The sequence below is a fragment of the Cygnus olor genome, chromosome 4 (assembly GCF_009769625.2).
Source record: "Cygnus olor isolate bCygOlo1 chromosome 4, bCygOlo1.pri.v2, whole genome shotgun sequence".
NCBI classification, from domain to species: domain Eukaryota; kingdom Metazoa; phylum Chordata; class Aves; order Anseriformes; family Anatidae; genus Cygnus; species Cygnus olor.
In genome coordinates, this window is record NC_049172.1 from 34029236 (window position 1) to 34050788 (window position 21553).

Here is a 21553-nt window from a genome sequence, read left to right on the forward strand (position 1 = left end):
AGGGGAGAGGGAGTAAACTTGAGAAAACATTGTTGCTTTCTACCACAATGAAATGAATACTTTGCATAGAAAAATATCTGAATGCTAGTAGAAATGAACTTTTCATTTTTCTACTCTGAGTATCAGTTCAATATACCTCACTTTTTATTATATTTGGAGACTCTGAGGTACAGAAATGAAAGTTGGGAGTACACTTTTCTGTTTTTAAAACTTCCAGCCATGTTCTGCTATGTGAGCTTAAAAGAGATTTCTTACAAAGACTGCACATTGCAATGAGCGCAAGGGGAATCCTGTCTTAATCTTATTTTTACAGAGTGTCAGTGGTGCTTTGATGTATCTGTCTGCATAGTCCCTCTGAGTTCAATGTCGTTAAGGTTGTATAATCTGTTAAGCAGTGGATGACGGAGGGCGAGTAGGATCTTCTCATGTTTCTGGGCAGTTTTGTTTCCTATCGGTTCGTTACCCTGAATGAAGGATCCTGAGAAGTGAAAATTGCATTGGGAACACTCCTTCTAAAGTTGGGTGGTTGGGTATGGTCCCTGGGATGGGGAGGAGACAGCCACGCATGGAAGTCAAGCAGACCATGAGGACCCTAGCACATGGTGGCTGAAGTACCAGCCTTGATTCTTTTCCCATATCGGGCCCACACATTTATTAAGTGAAACAAGGAAGAGAGAGTGCGCTGGCAACTGCCACATTAGACAGTGGTATACTACACCTCTACTTGGTAAACAGAGTATACCAATTGACCCTTTTGCTCTTAGCTTGGGAAGGAAGGCATGAGACCTCCCCACATACTGGGCTTTAGGCAAAAAAATGGAAATTAAAGATTTTTTGTTGTTGTTATTAAGTTCTGGAAACCTGTTTATGGCACTGCCAGACAACAATATGATTGTCTACGGTCATTCCCTATAACATCTTCGTTTTATGGTCCAGACCTCGACTTCAGTATATGCACAGACCAAGTGAGTTTTAATTAAGTATGTAAGTGCATATTGTTCCATCTGAGGCATCAGAGAGGAGGGAATGCTATTTGATGCTTTATTTCTGTTTTGTTGTTCTTTTTTTGTTTGCTTATTATTCAGTTATGATTTTTAAACAGCTACAAAGAATGAGATTCAAATGCAAGGTCCAACTGTTTTAACATCAGCCAGATATCTGATATCTTCTAGGCAATCTGGGGTCCAGAAATCAATGAATAAATTGCCATCAACCAGTGAATAAAACAGTCATCTGAGTAAGTACGGCACAGATGTGCCCTTTCACTTCACTAACACATACTGTATGCAGAATACCTTAAACATGATGCAATTTCATGTTTCATAATGCATGCTTTTTTGTGAAACAACATATGTCTTCATTTGCGATTGTTTGAAGGTACTACTATAAACTTGATGGCTATTATTATGTCTGTTGCAGTTGGCTAGTCATTCTCAAAACCATTTTTTTCCCTGCTGGTAAAAGAGATCACTTTAATACAAATCAGCTTAATAAAAATATTTATTAAAACAATAGTCAACAATCTGCTCCTCCTAGCATGCGTCTTGTACTGTATCAGAGTGAGAGCACACATTATCATCTTACTAAAAGAAAACTACTGAAATAAAAAGATTTATAAAAGAATAACAGTAAACAATCTGTTCAATCAGGCATCCTACCTACTTAGGTGTGTAATTATAGAAATGATACGACATTTATGCGAGTGTCTTAAGAATAACAATAAAATGCAATGTGTTTTCTAGCAAGGAAGATTTACTAAAATAAATATGCTATAAGCCCAGCAGGGCTACTCACATGACAACAGAATTGTAAACAGGGAGAGGCATTCCCTAATGCACAGTCAAAAGGGCAGAAAGGCAAGGCTGTGGAATATGAAGTTTGGTCAATGTCTGAAAGGTTAGTGCTCACTCTCATTTTTCTTTTGCTGTATTTCAAGTACTCGTGCAGAAGAGGTGGGCAGCACAGACAGATCGTAAACCTGTGGTACTCCCAGCTCTCCACTGTGCCAGGTGAGTAAGAAGTTGGAAAGCAGGGAGGACGCCTGTTTGCATTTAGCTCTCATGTGCCTCACTTTGTCACTGTCTCTCTTCTACTTTCTAAATCCTGTTTGCTCATGGTCCAAAAAAGACATCTAGCCTGTATGTCTTACTTCTAGATATCTCTCCTAATCACTCAACTTATAGAGCAAATTCATCCTCATTGCATCAAACTTTACTCCGTATAGTCCTCTTTCATCTCTAATCTTCCCAGTGTGACAGGAAAATGTTCCCTGCAGCAATGCCTTATAACGTCAGATTGAGAGGCTTCTGGCTGGATGAGCAAAAGACTATTTAAAAGGCAATTTTAAATGCGCACATTCTGACTGCATAGTCATCACTGGCCTCAAAAAGGAAACGAAACGCCTCTGCGTGGCTTGACCTGCGATTTCCCTTCTGTAGCCATCTAAGATAATTTCAGGTAGAAAATACACCTGATCTGAGGGGTGGCCTCCTGTACCTACCCTGTGCAAGTGTTCTTGGTGGCAAAGCACCAGTCACTGGCTAGTTGGGTGCTCACCATTTGTGACCAGCCATTGTGCTTATTTTCTTTTACAGCATTTCAGCTGATCTGAAACTGGCCAACAGCTTTAGTATAACAGTCAAAATAATTTGTCATTATCTTTGAGTCACATTGGTAGCCTGCTCCATGCAGTACCTTGGCCTGTTTAGTCCTCCTGTCTGAAGTGGGGTCTATGAGGTTTTCACAGCAGACAAATTACTTTTAAAATACTGGTCGGCAGGATGCAGGGGAATTGGCACATCTCTCCACTGCTTTGGCTGCCTCCCACTCTTGAGTGACTCTGCTGATTGATAGTCATTACACCCTTACCCTGGGGTAGCCCAAGAACTTGTAGCAGTGCTAGGAAAACTCAGTTTTGTTGCACAAAGGTTTGGGCCACTTTTGCCATAGGTGGGAAAATGTGCAAGAAGGGGCCCAGGGTCAGTGATCTGGGATGAAAGCTCTGAAGATTTGGGCTTAATGCATCCTCTGTGATGCCCTGATAAAGACCAATGGGCAGCAGCATTTGCTGCCTGGGGGAATGGGATTTCTCTTCTTACAGAGCCAGTTCACCCCCTCCAGGTACCTCTCAAGCCTGATCCACAGTGGTCTGCAGTCCACAACTATACTGAGGTTTTATGGACAGGATTTTAGTTTTCCTTTTCTCAATATGTTATTTGTATTATACTATATTAGGTGATATGTAGGGATATTTTTGGCTCTGTCCTGAAGAATTTCCTGGCTGTGGTAGAGCCTCTAACCCCCAAGGAGCCAGGAAAGTAACCCTGGTTCAAAGGAAGAGGATGGGAATCTTAGTGGTGGTATAATACTTATTTTGAAAATTAAGGTTGTCTTCATTTTCACTTGTGATAGTTATGCTTACATGGCTGCCTTTTCTCCATAAATAAATGTAACATTATTACAATTCTTGGTAGCATTCCACACATTTCCCTAGCATTTCCAAAGGGGATACATAGTGTTTGCTTTAAGTTATGAAAGGAAGTTAACACACTTAGAAGTAATCCAGACTTGAACACAGATGCCAAGAATGACTAGAAATATTTTGAAGCCTGTGAGGATCAGGGTCACTGGGCTTCTTGGTGTGAACCGCCAAACACTGCATCCTGTGCTCACTGGGATGCGTCACACTTTGGGATCCTTGGTTTTGGGACTGTGCGTGCCATGTCTTGACTGTACAGTTGCACTCTCTCCTTTTGGGCAACTTGCTGTGGAGCTGTGATTTTCTCCAAAGCAGCCTTGGCATCAACTGCTGATCCTCAGGCTTTGACCAGGGGAGAAAAGCTTTCAAATACGCATTCAGGAGCTGGAGATGAGTGGTATGGAGGTCCGCATGAATGTGCTAATCAGGCTGGGGCTTTCAGTGAGCCCCACAGCCACCGCAGCAGTGGTGTGGCCCTGCAGCAATAGCATGGCTATCCACCTCCAGCTTGCCCAATGCTGTGGGCACCCATCCCATGTTGGTCAGGGACCCCCTGGGTCCTCAACCTGCATGGGGCCAAGCTGTGATTCCTCCTGAGTGAACTGTAGGAAAGTTAAATGACTTTTGGGGCACTTAAGGAGACTGGAGAAATGTTGGAGGGCTGTCAGCACTTGCGTGATTTAGCCTAAATCCTCTCAGCAGAGTGAATGTTCACAGTCTGAGGGGAAATCTCGCCTGTAGCTGTGTACAAGCCAACTAACTTAGTCTGAAAGGACTCCTTATTAACCTTGGATAAGAGGTTTTTGTGCATGGATGGTTAGTGGATTAGAGATGTCTAAGTTAAAGCCCAAACGATGCGAAGGGAAGGAGCATCCCTGGCTGTGCATCTGCCTGGCCTGGCCCTGGTCTCCTCCTGCCCCTGCCCCTGACCTTGGGGCCTCCCAGCCTCCCCTTCCTGCCCACCTGCCAGGGCTGCTGGCAAAACTCAACACGAGCCTTGGTTCCATGCTTTAAAATTGGTTTACTGAAAGCTGTTAGCTGCAGGCTTTTCTCTTTTTTTTTCTTTTTTTTTCTTTTCTTTTTTTTTTAAAGAAACACCCACCCTCACCTGGCAAGCCAATAAAGGGGCCTCCTGCCACTCCCCTGCTGCAAATAACCACATGCATTTGAAGAGGGGATTTCAAGCTGAGGAAGAAGGGTGGCATTGCATCCAGTGGTCACGTTTGGTGTGGGCAGTAGTTCTTACATGCAGTGCTAAATACAGTGTGATCGCTCCACTGTGCCTTGCTTCAAAGGTCATCATATCTCAGAAAGTAGCTACTGTGCATTATTTTTGGTAGAGAGAAAAAAAAGAAAACACGTTAGTTGGATCTTTTTTTGATTAGGTTCAGTCACTTATCCCATACTCAGGAGTTGACTGCCCACTGGACATCACCAAGTTGTGCTTCATCAAACTCGGTACGAACAGTCCATTTTTTTCAAAGCATGCTTGCATCCTCAGACCCTGAGTCCAGCACGGATGGTAATTCATGAGCTTAGAACATAGTAACCCTTTTTGGATATCATCTGCCTGCAGTGAGCAGCGGGACTGGCGTGGGACCATCTATGGTCTGGGTTATACATTCCAGTTATACTGTGTTTGCTGCATGGAGAATAAAGATGGCCTGTGGCAGCTGGTGGCATTTGCAGGACGTATGGTGACTGCTGCTATTGGCCCCATGCTGATGCAGGGTCAGCAGCTGCCTGGCAGGCTGAGATAAGACCATTCTTTGTCAAGATGTTTCCAGGCTACTGAGGATACAAAACCAAAGGCTGTCTAGAAACGCTGCTCAGTGTTGTTAGTGCCTTGGAAAACGCCACACACAGCGAAAGGACAACAGGCAGCACATATTCAGAGCAGGAATTACATGCGAGACAACTAAATCTGTGGGTCTTTAAGACTCAAAATAACCTTGAAGCTGCTTTAAACCCTTTCTTTCAGGATTTCTTGCATGTACCTACAGAAAAGAGGGAGTAGCCGACTTGCTGTTCTACTATGCACTCTCCTGCAGTGCCAGAATGGTCTCCTTGCAGTCAGAGTCATACAGTAACCGTCTTGAATGTCTTTTAAGTTGAAATTTGGGTCCAGCCTGCTGTGTAATGGGCAAAGATCAGGGAATCACAAAGATGCGTATGACCATTTTTTGATTCTCTGAATTGGACTGGAGACTAAATGCATTAGAGCAGGATCTCCAGCCTGCCCTCATTATTACACTAAAAATATTTTACTGTAACTTTGCAGATGGCAAGCTTGACATAATATCTACCTCATTAAATTTAAGATATAAACTATCCTCTTGACAATCCTGTTATTTACCATACTATAGAACTAAAACAATGCAAAGATATTTATTTATAGCAATTATGTTGATCTTATATATCAGACAGCAAAATTAAATTAATATAAAAATACATATATTTATCCTCTTTAACCAACAGCTGGAATTAATAATAACTGATGTTTGGAGGTAATTATAACTGAAGTTTGGACTATTCATTTTTATGTGCAGGACAACTCTCCTGTGGTTTCTACAACCAGGATTTTTAGCCAGAGACAAGAAATTTCAACACCACTAGAAACATGCATACTCCTATCAAGTCAATTAGGGAGGAAAAATAACTGTCTTGAAGCAACATGCCCAGGAAAACCCAAAAGGTAGGATTAGGTTGGTCATGACAGATCTCATCTCTCTCTTAACCCCTATATATTGCACCTAGTAGAATTCACTGGAAAAACTTAAAACATTTGGAGGGAGGGAGCCAATACAGAAAAAGTGGTTGCAATGTTGTTATTTTCAAGTATCTATACAGAGTTACAACTAACATCAAGCAGCCCCTGCGAATGGATGACCTTATTCCAGAGAGCTGGAATTGTACTAGCCTGGATTTGAGCTAGCTAGGAAACAGAATACCCATCCTGCTACCCATCCTGCAAAACTTAAGATATGTCTTCTCCTAAGCCCCTTCCTCAGGATGGAATCCAACATTTATTTTCAGGAAGAAGGAAGGTCATTCCTGGTAGGTAGGTGCATAGAGAATCTTCCCAATCTTAGGAAGTCTGGGTTGGAGTGCCTGTGCTGTCATTTTCTGCTTGTCTGGTGGGAGGCTTCTGGGCGGGAAGGGGTGGTGGTGGGGGGTGCTTTCATTCTCCTTTTGGCAGATATTCTACCCTGGACATGAGAGAGTACACAAGTTAAAGTTCAGTGGAAAATACTCTTGTGCAGCTTTTTTGATTATGATGAAGAAGCATTTTCTTTTCCTTCATGAAAGGAAAACACAACCCCCACCCTGTAGTAGCTACATTTTGCATGCAAGCAAACACAGTTCCCCCACAATAGCTCTATTTTGCATGCAAGCATACACACATTTCCCTTTGTTATTGTTTGTAAAGTATTTTGAATAGGAAATCGTTCTTGGTGCTGAGCATGAGCGCAGCTTGCAGGCAGCTTGTTTGCCTCATACCCTTGGTGCCCCACTGGTCCTTGGGACACTTTGTGCTGCTGTGAAGCAGCACCTCTCTTTGTTTCCTCTGTGCCTTGTAGTTTCTTGGTGCATGCAATAAAGATTGTATGCTATGTTTAAATTTGCATTTTTAAGCAGGCTTAGTCTCAGCCATCCTCTGTCACAAGAACGATTAGTTTGACCTGCTATATGAATCTAGGTCCCTGCCTCTTCAGCTGCTACCCTTTTGGCATTTTCTTTCTTAGATAGAGGAAGGCCAAAAGCTTTCATCAAAACTGAAATCAGTACATTAATGTGTGTGAACATATGACATGAATATGTTTCTGGAGCCCAGAGAGTGCTTTTTCATTATTTCCACTGTCAGAAAGAGATTTCTTGTGAATATGCCTCACTGGAAAGAGTGCACTGGAAGGAGGGACACAGGTAGGTAGGTGGGTGGGTAGGTAGGTAGGTAGGTAGACAGCTACTTAAAGGAAGGGGTAGAAGAGGCCAATGTGGAAAGCCTTTGTTTGAATGGCACTGAACATTATTTCCTTGAGCCTTTCACAGAGGAGTCAAAGAGCTTTGTGTCTGGCAGGTAATTGTAGTCTGCCAAGGTTTGATGATGGAGAAACAAACAAAACATCATTCATAAAACATGTCCACAGTACACGCACTACAATCAACTGGGTTGGCTGGCACTGTAGGAAGAGGCAGCTTACAAGACCTGGGAAGTCAGAGCAGCTGTGCTCTAACCCCAGTTGCCATTTATTATTTATTCACTTTGTTCTGCTTAAGCTGGGGCATGTGGACCAACATAAATTTGATTTGCCTTTTAGAGTACGTTTGAACAGACAAAATGGGTGTCTGTCAGTGCATTTAGCTCATGTGTGGAGTGCTTGCCATAATTAACAAGGGGATGTGTTAGGGCAGGACTTTGCTAAATTCAGACCTCTCCAAAGCTTGGGCTCACATGAAAGGGTGTTGTAGCCTAGGGTCCTGCTAAGCACAGGGCCCATTGCAGCTGTGTTGATCTTGCTTGCCTACAGCTATCCCTGAGGGTAAGCCCCTGAAGTCAGGCTCGCTAGCTGTAATGCTGCCTAGAGGCAAATTTAAACACACAACAGAATGACCTACATTGGCAAGAGGACTTTCGCTATTGACTCTCCATAGTAAGATTTCCATCCACATAAAGACATTTGTGTATTTTTTCATGCAGCCAGCCAACACTGCTTTTTCACAGGAAATCATGGTTTCTTTCTGTCTATCTTGCAAATGGCATGATGTGAGCCTGCTCTGAAGAAGCATAAACAACCCAATCCTTTAAGCATAGACAAAGCCTAAGGGAAATAAAAGAGAACACGTCATCCTAGCTTTACCTAGCTATGAAATCAAAGGTTTAGTTCTGTTATCTTGCTCAGGAATGGGAGGATGATGATGGAAGATGGATATAAATGGTGCTTTCAGAGTAGATTTCTTCTGCGTTGGTCAAAAGTTTTGTTTAAACAAGGAAAGAAACGCTACTTCCATGTATTAGTCATAGTTGTTCATGACTATTTCTCAAGGTAAGACAGTCTTGGGTTGGATTCCCAGGTCTTGGATAGAGTTACTTTTAGCCCATTCACACTTTTCCTGAATAAATTTACTTGAACTTCCTTGCTAGACTCTCCAGCTGTATGGCAGAGAGAGAGAGAGAGAGAGCTGGCCCATGGAGTCTGCGGACACTTCTTGACAGTACGTAGTTTAACAAGCCATGCAAAGTATGTCTTCACAACTGCAATTAACAGCAAAGCCCAGCACTGCTGAGGATTGATGACAGAGGCAGCTTCAGTACATGCTGACTGGCCCAATAGTCTGGCCTCAGCGTCAGCCAAGAAGAATTTCTTTCATGTTTCTTGTCTTATCTTTAGTTTCTTCTATTTGTACTTCTTTCCATCCCTCTGTTTTTATGTGAGCTGTGGAAGCAGAGACCATAGTCTATGTGCGAGATTCTTCAAATATTTCAGTCCTGAGTTACTGCCATTTTATTGCTGGGCTTTGGGTTTTTTTGTGCACCTTCAACTCTATGTTGTTGTCCCTGATGAAGTAAATGATGATACTGAGCCATGTCTTTTCAATTTTGTCTGCATCTAAATGAATTCTAGTTTTATTTCTCAGTATAATGCAGGCCCTATATCTAGTTTGCTTATGATTTATATTCTGTTCAAAGATATGAGCCTTCATGAAGCCTACTGCCTAATAATTAATTAAGCTCATTTTAAGTCATTAATCTATTGTTCTGCATGATTTTTCCAGAACACATTTAAGATGTCTGACGCAATGTTTATTCTCAGTCCTTTTAATGCAAGTCTTCTCTATAACTGCCTGCCTTTATTTTCCATTTGCATCACCTGCAAATGATTATCTATACCTAATGGATTTACAGTAACCCTTGAAAAGTTAGATACTGAAGGTGAATCCATTTAAGATATTTTTTACAAAAGTCTAGTATTCCACCCAGGCACCACAGCAGTATGTTCAGAAAGCCAAGTGCAGTAAATGTATCAGCATTAAGATAGCCAAAACCCATTTGCTATGGTATTGAAGACTAACACAAAAATGACCCTGGGTCTCAATACATGGAAATTACTTCTAATTATTCTATATTTTCCAACCTTCAACCTGTTCATCTCCTAACTCTTTGGTAAAGACTCCTTTGAGCTGTCTCTAGCATTTATCAGGGAAAATTTTGAGATCTCTGTTGGAGCTCTCCAATTTGCAGCTGAGCAGCTGACCCATTTCTGTTTAGGGCAATGTGTCTTTGGTTACAAAATCATTTTTCTTTGTAAGCATCTTGCAGGGGGACAAATAGATGTATTTTTTACTCTAGGTGACATTTTTAAGCTGATAGACAGACACTATTTGCCCAGCATTTTTTAATCTCCATTTCATGAAAAATGTAGGTCTTTGGCCTAGAATTTCAATTTGATTTATATTCACAATTTCTCTCAACATGTTTCAGCCTAGCTGGTATCAAACATGAACATTAGCTTTAATCATTACCAAAGGTCTCCATGTGATTTAATAGTGAGAGAGGATGTTGGTTTTCCTCATCATTTTTTAATTTCTCAAAAACTGAATATTATATTCACTAAGTTTCATCCAAAATCAATTACTTTTAAAACCTGTAGGAAAGGAGACCTTGAAGAAATATCCTACCATAATTTCTGTCACTCTATCCAATCTTGGTGATGTCTCTCATTAGTTGGAATCATTATTATACCTTAAAAGTAGCAACTTTGTGCCGTAAAATGGCACCATGCATCTCAATTATGTACTAGGTAGGAGTACTCTGAATTTTTGCTGTGTATTCTACTGAAGTTTTTTGTGTTTATTAACACTAGACAGTCAATAGAGCTGTGAAAGTATGAATATTTCGGTATTCCAAGTCATCAAAAATGCTTTTTGTTCTGAGGCCAGGATCTTTAGAAGTGGACAGAATGTAAATCTGAAGTGAAAATGACTCAATTCCCACCTGCCAAGGGAAGTTTCCCATCTGTTCTTCCTAAAATGCATGGGAATTTTTGTTATTGATTCTCTTGAGAGAAGGGTCAGACCTTGACTCATGGGAGGAGAGTGCATTTAGCTGTTTTTTATTCTTTTATAAAGTCAAAACACTTCAACCAAATAAGCTTTTGTCCATCTGAAGAATCTGTTTTGTAGCAAACATTCTCGGTTTTGAAAAGGTGTAAAACCCCCTTGAGATGACGTGGTCTTGCCCACCACAGCAACACATAGGCATAAATTAAAGAGGTGCTTCAGTGCCTCTTGTAATACATGGAGGCCAAATCTATTTTTTTTCTGCCTTCAGCATGGGTAACATGTATTGTGAAGGCCCTTTTTAACACCAGACTTTTGCTGTTCAGGGAAACAAGCACTGGACTGAATGTATAAAACAAGAACATAAAGTAGCCCTAATAAATTAGTTCATGAAAAATGGGAATTAAGAAATATTGCAAGAGGAGATTTTTTTTAAAAAAGCCCTTTAAAGTAATTATGAAGCATAGACTACATTCATAACTGCCAACTCATAAAGGGAACTTTTCTTGTTGATAAATAAATATGCATGAAGTGTTCTCTTTCTACCTATTCCCACCAAACCTTCTCAAGTGTACTGTACCTGTCTTACCAAAGGTAAGAGACCTGCCTAGGAATATGCCTGTGTGGGAAATCATCTGCTAGTGTTAGAACAACTATAGACTTTATTGGCTAGGGAGACTCTACTGGCTAAGGAGACCTCCAGAGGACATCTCTTTTGATTCTCACACATATCTTCAGTTTCAGAGCAGGTCAGGATGCACTGAAATGTTCACCTGTGTATTGGCTGAACACATACGTACAATTTTACAAATCAACCACTTTAAAAGACCATGTCCCATCAAATTGCTCAGCATTTCCTAACCTGAAGTTCTAGTTCTCATTAAACAGGTCATGTAGGATCATGCAATGTCACTTGCAGGTCAGCTACTGGCATTGGATGTAAATCTGCATCAAATGTCTTTATCACCATAGGGAGATTCGTGGAGTCACTGTGCCCACATCACCTTAGTTACTGTCTTGGCTTTTTAAATAGCTGATAATTTTCTCTTGCTTTGCTCATTACTCTCTGAGATAAGCCATTGAAATTCAATGGAGTTGTACCAATCATAGCAGCTAAGGACACCACCTTCTATTTGCTCTTACAATTCCTGAAGTATATGTGATTGAAATTCCACTGGAATTGCTCTTTCATCTTTGCAGTAACAACATCCATATTTTTTTCTTCCAGTTCGCCCAAAGCAGCATAAAAGCTGCGTGTTGGTGTGTGCTGCAAAAACATGTTTAAAAAAAAGTAGATTGTAACCACTCATTTGAAGAACTTTTATTTATTTCCACTAGTTCCAACATTTTAAATTGCATTTTATAGTAACATTCTTAGGAGCTCATTTGCAAAGAAGTATGCTGGTATTGCAAACTGTCTTGTAAAATCTGAATTTTCTTGTGTATTCCCACCAAAAATAAACCACCTCAGACTTACAAGTTTTGAAGCAATAGCTATGGGGCAGAAGCAGTAATATGTTAAATCACACAGCAAGAATAACAAATTGTCATGGTGAACAATCCCACACAGATAAAGCCTGTAGAAAGATTACTCAAAAAGCTGTTCATCAGAAAATGAACATATCTACACAAATATAGTTTGCAATCAATTAAATGTGAGTAGTTATATCTTTAAAAGACTCATTTGATGTAATAAAGAAACAGCTAGAATAAAGACACTGAATAGAGTAGATCCCTGTTAAACACCTTGTCCCCAAGTGGTTACAGAGCACCACATGGTACCAAGAATAAAAATAACATGAGTGAAGAAATGGAGAACTTAAAATCTCTTTCTGAGCCAAAACTCTTTGAAAATGTGGAAGACAACTGGAATAATTTCAGCAGGCACTTTTCTCTGTGTTTGTAAGCAAGCAGTGTAGAAAGGAAGACATTCAGAAGGTAGCCTTATTTTTAATGGTGGCTGGCTCCAGAAAGCTTGTTGCAGTTAATAATTTTCTGTAAAGTAGAGCAGAGGCTAACTGTGATGTGGTAGTACAGAAATGTGAAGAACCCTGAATTCCATGTAAAAATGAAACATATGTGTGAGATTGGCTCAGAGTGAGCAGAGTCTTGCAATTTTGAAGGCTAACTGAGAGGAGACTGGATCCTAATGGAAGCTGTGAACAAAATTCAGAGAAGCTACTGGAAAATCCAGAGTGAAGCTGAGCAAAGCTGCTAGAAGGTGATGGTTAATGGATGTTAGTGCAGAAGGAAGTAACTCAGTACATCTATGGGGTGAACTCTATAGTTCTTTGAGACTGCAGGCCTGATTTGGTATGTAAAAATATCACACACGCACACCCTTAAGGTACAAAAGGAAGAAAAGCTCGAACACAGAACCAAACAAGAATAACACTGCAACATGCATAGTTTGGATAACCACCAATTAAAAGGACGGTGTCCAGAAAAAGAAATATGGACCCAAAAAGGCAATGGGCTGCACCATTTTTTAATTGATTGCAGATATCCCCAGAGTGTGGCCAGCACAGGCAAAAGGTGACAAGTATGCCTCTAGCTCAGATGAACTCTGCATAGCAGCAACAAATTACACTCTGCCAAAATATGAAGGCTGTCGACCTGAAAGTAAATATGACAGCTATTATTTCCAAGCTGCACACTGACGCATAAACCGCTGTTCCCGGAATCTCTATTAGAAGAGCTTAAAGAAAAGCCTCAAAAACAAAAGATAAACTGATAAAGAGTGTTATTTACACATCAAGTAAAGAAGTATTTGAGGTAGAGCCACAGTTAAATAGTAACAAGGATATGAATGCTACTTCTTGAGTTATAAGGATGCCAGTTCTTTTATCCAGGGGTATGATCCTGAAGTGATAGGAGCCAAAATAAATAAGGACATCTTTAGGACAACACAGAGAGGATGCTTTTGCTCTTGCTGCAGCATGCCAGAGCTGGTAGTGCCCTACCACTTCTGCAGAAGCGCTGTGTAGATTATCCTGATGTACTTTGAGACTGTCACACCAGAGGAATACGTATGATCTGACCTGGCACTTACTGCTTCTTGACATTAGTATTCACAATCAGAGGAGACATACAAGTTTAGGAATCAGTAACATCAAGGACTAGCTGGACGTTGTTATTAAGGTTAGTTTGTAGTCAGTCTGGAAGTTCCTGGGATCCTGTGTTATGCAAACACTGCTCACTTGTCATCCGAGTGATCTGGAGAATAATGCTGTGGGGTCTATCCTGTGCAGATACATGTGCTAGGTCCTACCTAGGTACATCAAGGTACAGTGGAAACAGTGAACGAACAGCCGCTGACAAGGTCCTTGCTGCAGAGTGATGACTGAATAGCAGAGAGCTTGAACTCAGATAATTAATTTTCTATTCTTCTACATTGCTCTACTCAGTATTTTTCTGTACCCAACCTTAAGATTTTAGAAATGAGATCTCTTATACAATAAAGCAGAGCAGTGACTACAATTCCTATTCCTGACTTGATCAGTAAAGCTAACTGAAAGAAGTGCACTGTTTTGCTTTTTTTCTCCGTTATGAAATACTGCAGTGAAAATACATTGGAAATCCTGTGTCTTCATCCACAACTGGAAAATAGAAAGCTACCTTTCTTTTTTCAGTTGGAAGTTTTGATTTTCCTCTCTTTCAAAAAGACAGTTCTTTATGGCTACAAAAGAAATTGTGAGATAAATCATTAGCAAAGTTTCCTACCTAGCTCAATGTCATTCTTCAAGCTGCTCTACCCTTTTTAGCTTTCTTCTGATGGAGGTATTATACTAGGTTGTTTGTAAAATTTGGTTGCTGTTATCATTTGTGATAGAAGTTGCCCTGAGACATTGTGTTTGTCCAACAAATCCATTTCCTTTTTCAGTTAGGATTGATGTAGAAGTCACACCCTGGTGTCGAATCAGTCTTCAGTCCACATCAAACTTTGTGCAGCTGATTACACTGATTAAAATTCTTTGGCTGGTTCCTCCAGCTTTAACAACCCTGTTTTAAAGAGGATGGTAGTGGTTGGTTCTAACACAGTAGATAGCTAAGTGGATGTTTAGCAAAAATTATGTCCGATATAATAGATGTCATTTTCTTTTTAAAGAAGTGTTCTCTGGCAGATGCTCTTCGGCAGAGCGCAGCTGATATATAGCTCTGGACATAGCGCTCTGGATGGCATAAAGAGCTGTAAGAAATATCCAGAAAGAGCAAGCATGTGTGTGGGATAAGTTTCAGTTACATCCAAGCACAGCTTCACTATTTGAAAATAGAAAAAACATAAATAACTTTCAGGGCTTAATTTCACCTCAGAACCAAATGTGCAGGATTGGACTTGTTGAGCCTGTTGAGTGCTGTATGTTATCTGGGAGCTTACTGAACCTGTATTCTGTCAGCCACTTTGACTGCTGCTTGGTGTCCAGATCAATGTGGAGACACTGGTTTTGAAGAATAAAAGGCAAATCGTCTGTGATGTATCTGTCTGAGAAAGCCTCTAGCAGTCAACAACAGACTGGTTGCAACTGCACCATGAAGTCCCATCATCATAAAAGAGAGGAGGTAGCTGTCAGGCTGCTCGCTCTTAGGACCCCAGAGTTTATAGCAGTCATTTCCCCTGTAGATTGATAATAGCCTAATTTCTTCAGCTTTCCCTGTGAAGCCCCACCTCATTTGGCTACTGAGAAGACAAAGAGGTGGTATAGTGTATGTTGTCACTGAACAGAGTGAGGAGATTGGCTAGCACCAAATATACTGGCCACTGTGTCCAGATTCTGATTTTGCATGAAGAAGAAGTGTGAATAAAACATTTAATGTGTGTTTTTAGCAATTTTTCCTTGCAAAGAACAGAGGTCATATTTGACTTTAAAAGTCAGAGATTTAGGCATAATAATTTAGTAACATGACTGAATGTTAGGATCAGGTATTTAATCACATAGCAATACCTGCATACTTCATTGACTATGAAAATGCTCCCTGTGTGCTTTCTGGAGTGTGCCACGTGTCACAGAACATATATTATTCTTTAAATATTAATGATAAGATCAGTAATTACCTTCTTTTTGGAACAACTCATGTGATGCTTACATTTCTGCCTTATTGGACTTGCTCTTTGGGGCCATTTAGTCAGTCCTGGATCACTAGATGAGGAACTACTTGAACAAGTGTAGTTTACCTAATACTTTGTTCGGATTGATATGCCCTCACAGAAGCCATAAATTACCCAATGGGTCCAATGGATAATTTATGGCTTCTGTGGACATTACATCAAAATGATTATGCATCAAACTTCTAAGTGGAGCATAGTATAAAGTATAAAGGACACACACAGGAGCCAGGTGTTTTGATTTCTACATCCAGCTTTTCAGCTGACTTAAGGAAGTGTTACATCTCTGAGGCCCAGGCCTAGCAGAAGGCTGCAGGACGTGGCCCCAACATGTACAACCCAAGTTGCTGTCTAGAGCATGCTAATAGGATACATGAAGGGAAAATCTGAAATACCAACCCTTTTTGGGACATGAGTGGTTTAGTTTGTGCTTTATGGAGGTGCCTTATATCCCTTTAGTTTCATATTCTGAGACTTGAAGGCAGACAGCTACAAGCTTGTACACAAAGAGCTGAAGGAAAGCTCTTGTGTTTATATGAGGAAAGAAGTACTATGAGAGGTGAGAGACAGCACTTCTTCATGAGTGATGGCCTTGAACTCCAGGTGCCCAAGCCACCAGTTTGGGTGTTGTAAGCCATGCACGAACCTTTCATGGAGTGAAAGCAGATGTCCCACTACCAGCTCAATACCTGAAATGGGATGCTACTGTGCTCCTCCCCTCCTTCCTCTTTAATTCCATGAATCATAAGATACTGAAACCTGGCTTAGGTAAGAGGGCAGTGTTCCCACTGCAATGAGCTTCGCCAAAATTAGTTTCAGTGCTCTTTCAGGGAGATGATGCCGGGGCTTTGGCTTTCTCAGGCCAAGGAGGGAGATGCATCTATAGCTCCTTCTGTGAACTCTCTGAACATTGGTGGTCAGTGTGTCAGAGAAAGGCAGAGAAGCCATGCCATTTTGACTATTTTGGTGCTAGGCCCAACCTCAAGACACTTTTCCAGCATAGAAAATTTGTCAGAAAGTGTGGAGGAGGAAAGGTGTAAGCGTGAGTCTCTTCTGGGGCTTGGACCAGAGGAAGCAACTGTAGCAAAAGCAGAATGCTCAGAGAGGATGCTTGAGGTACCTTGAGCACATTTAAGTCAAAAATCCAGTTTAGTGATTCACAGCATTAGATAGCAGCTGAGGAAGAGTGTTTAGGACCCTGATTTTCAGTTGCTGTTGCAGTACTTATATCCCTTCCTTGATTCAGATCTTAATCTTGGTTACTCAGTTTTGCCATCTGTTGGAGTGGAATATTAATTCCTTTATATATAGGCTTTATACAAAGAGATTTATGGAGCTTAATTTATAATCTTTCAGCTTGCTTTAATTGTTCAGAAGGAATGATATACACACAGTATATGTTATTTCTGATGTAAAATTAACAGTGGATGTTTCATTACAAACAAAGTAGTTACAAATATGTTACCCTTCTTTTTATCAGCCAACATTTCAATTAACATTTGTCTGATTCTTCTTTCTATTTGTTTTCTAGTTTTGTCAATAATTTCATTGTCACAAACAAAAGGTTGATTTTTTTTCTCCATCAGGTTCCACTGGACATATGCTGCTATACGTCCACCAAAATATGTAGATATAAGTCATGCTAAGGCCAGAGAACACAGTGAAAATTAATATTTTTTTAAAAATCCACTCATTGAGAAATGAATAAATAATTTACTGCTTTTGAACACTCAGTGTCATAGAATATCTCCATTGTTCATGGTTAATTAACTTTTTCTTTTTCCTTTTTTAAGATTTTCAACTAGAATAGTGTAGGCTGATTGTACAGAAACTTATACATAGGAATAACATTACACACAAGTAATCTTCTTGAGGTGAAACAGAACTAGTGAATTCATAATGCTACCCTAATGCATATTTACAAGTATGTTTTCACTTGTGTATGGAACATTTGTTGTCCTCTGTTAAAAGAAAAAACATATGTGCACATACATATATGAAAAGAGATAAGAAAAGGAAAAAATAAGCAAGTTGAAAGCAAAATCTCTGCTTGCCCTTCAGTTTACTATTATAATAATGTTTAGTATATGTTAAACAAAAAAGCCAAGCCATGTTATCTTATACTTGGATATTTTCCTAGTGAGACTCAGTTTGTCCTCCTCTGCTTTTACTTCTGAGCTTTACAATTTGAAAAAGTTATCTTCAAAATTAGAATATCTTCTTTATGAGATAAATATTTTTTGTGTATTACGGGATAAATGTGCTTCCAATACAGACGGTGTGATAACTAGTACTGTTGGTAACTTCTTTTCTTGGCTGCAGTCCCACCAAATGAGTCACATTTAATCAAGATTTTGCCCTATTATATGCCTGGGGTCAGTATCCTGGAGATTCGGTGGTTACTAATGGTTACTCAGGCAGTGAAATGAAAGTTGAGGTAAGGCAGAAAAAACATACGTGTTAGGTGTATTTTTCTAAGTCCTGCTGTGAGAGTGAAAGCTGAAGACACTTTCCCCCTCCAAAATATCCAGCTTTTGGGGGCTGCAAAATGGACTCTTGTTATGGTCTCAAAAAAGGAAAGTGATGGTAACCCCCTTTTTGAGTAGTCTCAAAGACTTCTAAAGAACCTGTGGGAGCAGAGCAGGAAAAAAATAAAAAGGTCTTGGTTAGATCCAGCCTCTGTGAAATAATGGGCTGGGGAGAATACACTGTAGGTGCTCCACACCTCTGTTCCTGAACAACCAGCTGTAAACAAGAGCATTAATGGATGTAGCTAATATAACAATAGATTTTAGACATAGCTAAATTACACAATTAGCCTAATCATTTAAGATTTGTTTTTTTGTAGTTCATGCAATTGTCTCTTTTCCAAAAGTCTGCTCATGAATCTGTCTGCAATTGATATCATATTGTCATTTCATGTCACTCTCATTTGATCTAATACCTGAAAGTTTAATTCATGGTTAAAGGCCTAAGTGAAATGGCCTCTTAACCGAATACCTACATTTCAGTGGCTTCACCAAATGACCACTTTGACAGAATGACTGTGATAGGAATTAAGAGTTACACAGCTCCCTTATTAATCAATGCTTATTGGACTTTAAAAGCAGCCGAATTGTATCTGAGGAGAGTTAGGGTGTGCAGGGGATTCGTGTGTCATGGGAGGAGGGTATGGAGTGGAGAGAAAGGTGGGAGGAGAGGGGATTATTATCCCCTTTGTTTTGGGGACATTGTTCCCACTGAAGTCAATCACAAATATACCGTGACAGCAAAGGTGCATGGACCAGATCAATGAATCTTCAATGTTGGTGTGCAACTACATGCTGGATCTTGCTATTTAAAAAAAAGCATATATTTCCTGGATGAGGGCACTGAAATGAATAATCCCTGTTACTGAAAGAAAGTTATGTGGGAGTAAAATAGTCCTTGGGACTGGGATTCAGTTGCCAGTTTAGCTCTCTGCTGCACAGTTTTGTGGCTAATCAGGGCACACAGAACGGGTTTCCAGCTGCTCCGTGCTTTCCCTGGGGAGGGATTTTATTGAGTGCTTGTGTGTATATGTGCAGCAGCACCTCTTTCAAGCAATGTATGCGACGGCCAGGGAGGTTTATTGGTGGGTCTGGTTTGTTGATGGGTTTTTGTTTGGTTTATTTGAGGCATTTTTTTGTGTATTTTTTTTCTTTCTATGTATCCCAGAAGAAACAGCTGGGGAAAAGATTTTAGAGTAGCCCTGCAGGCCTCTTATGCCAGTTTGAGCTGTTTGTTATGTTTGATTTAATTTGTCCCATGTTTAAAAAATGTGGACTCCTAAAGAATGTAGATGTGCATGAGAAACATTGAAAATAAATAAATATTCCAATAATGCCACCCAAATTGCCCTAATGTGGTAGGATAAAATAAATCAATGTGGGTATTTTCAGTGTGATGAACTAACATTTGGGAACGTATTCCTGAAAGGAGCTAATTCACCATTGCCTATGACTGATTTTGTAGCTTGAAGTCAAAGAAAATACATATGCCAGTAAGGATTACTCATACAAGAATGGTCTTCAGCCCTGGAACTTGAACCAGCAGCCCACAGCATGAGACAAAAGCTCTGAATAGGTTCCATTTAAGGTTGATTTTTTATTTGCTAGGGAAAAGACGGAAATTTATTTATGTCTGACAACGTTAACATAGTAGTGCACTTTTTTAATAAGGAAAATATCTTTATAACAATTGTGTAATATCTCCATCTTTAATATGGCTTTCATTTGTTAAATAACTTCTTTCTCCATTTCTGTGTTTGAGCTTGAGGCTTCAAAAATCTGCAAGAAACACTCATTTTTCATATGATTAGCAGACAAAAGGAGCAGACAGGCAAAATGACATCTGTTCCTTTTGTATTTTTTAAATAATTATCCCATTTAAAGTTAATATAAAATAGATTTATTCAGTTTTGTTATAGGAACCTGATATGTTAATGAAAAAAACCCTAAGTACAGCTTTTTCTTAAAATCAAACCACTTTTTTTTTTTGTTCTTTCTCATTAAAGTATTTCTTTATCCAATACCAATGAACTAACATCACAATTTTTTCACCTTTTTTTATGCTGAAAGCTACATTTCATTATATTAACCCTTTATTTCCCATCACCTACAGTGGCATATCCACAACTTTTGAGAAATCATCTCCAATGAGCAAGATCGTCTTTAAGTAGAGTGCTGAAGATCCAGTCCTACATTTTCAAGACCATATAATTGAGGTATTTTATGATATAAATATAATTCACAGATTGCGTTTCAATTTGTTGTTAATTCTGCCACTGTAACTGTTGCTGTCTTAGTTACTCCCCCATCTATACTGATTTTTTAGATTTCTGTTTTACTTTTTTCTGTCTTTCTTTTTTCCCCCTGGGTTGATCTCACTTCTTACTATATGCCAAAGCTTGGCTTTAGATAATCATGGACACGCTTTGGAACTGGCTTCTCAAACAGTTCTTATAAATCTTGTGGCCAAAAATCCATATTTCTTAGCAGCAAAGGCTTTGTTTCATTTCTATATACAGCTTTTGCACAGAGACTGTATCCTTTGCAAATATCATTGCCATCTAACTAAGGGCATTCCTAAGAGAAAAATGCAGTTTTTTCATTAAGTTGTTATCATGGTTTCACTTATGGGTCAGAGTAGGATTCAGTCACCCCAAATCCACTGTCAGTGTAAAATCATGCATGCATTAATTCTGTTTATGTGTTTCTGTTAAGCATAACTGTGGATTTCCATGTTGATATGAGATACAGTGTTCAATCTGTGGAATGGACTGGGAAACCAAGAAAGGAACCCAGAATACAAGCCAGAGCATGCTGCCAAAAGAGAATGTACTCCTAGGCTGTAGTGTGAGACATAGGTATGCAAGAGGATACATTTCCTAACCAAATGGGTTAGGTAAACATCTGTAGCCTGTCAGCTGGGTACAGAGGAGTAAAGAGCAATCTTGTAGATTTATCCTTACTTCAAACAGATTAAGTGCAGCTTGCTTTTATTTCTGTTGTTTGCATCTGTGCAATCCGTATCTTTGTATCTGGTTATTTTTGTGAATTTTGTAAGTAGTCTGCTTTTAACTTTGACCTAACTTAATTGAAGCATCATTTCTAGGTCATTAGCTAGCACCAAAATGCTCCATGGCTGTGGCTGTCCTTGCAGCTGCAGGGCTTGAACCTCTCTTACAAGTGTCTGGCAGTTCCTTACTTTTCTCCATAACACTGAAAAGGAAGAGGATTTATGACCATGTAAGATGCTATAGCTGGGAGTTAGTAACACAGTGATGTAAAGAGAAAAGAAACGTCTCTCTCTGTGTGCAGAAAAACCTTGGCATGTGGCTACTAATGGAGAGCATGCCTGAACCTGCAGAGTCCCAGCAGAGTTGGTAGCCA

At 39.8% G+C, this 21553-nt stretch overlaps 1 long non-coding RNA gene across 1 annotated transcript; it reads left to right on the plus strand.

Annotated features, from left to right (window-relative positions):
* The first annotated feature begins 1171 nt into the window (after nt 1-1171).
* Nucleotides 1172-20377, plus strand: LOC121069348. Its single transcript, XR_005819389.1, has 3 exons — nt 1172-1237; nt 1937-2009; nt 20283-20377. It is a non-coding gene; the product is annotated as an uncharacterized LOC121069348 (long non-coding RNA).
* The last annotated feature ends 1176 nt before the right edge of the window (nt 20378-21553 follow it).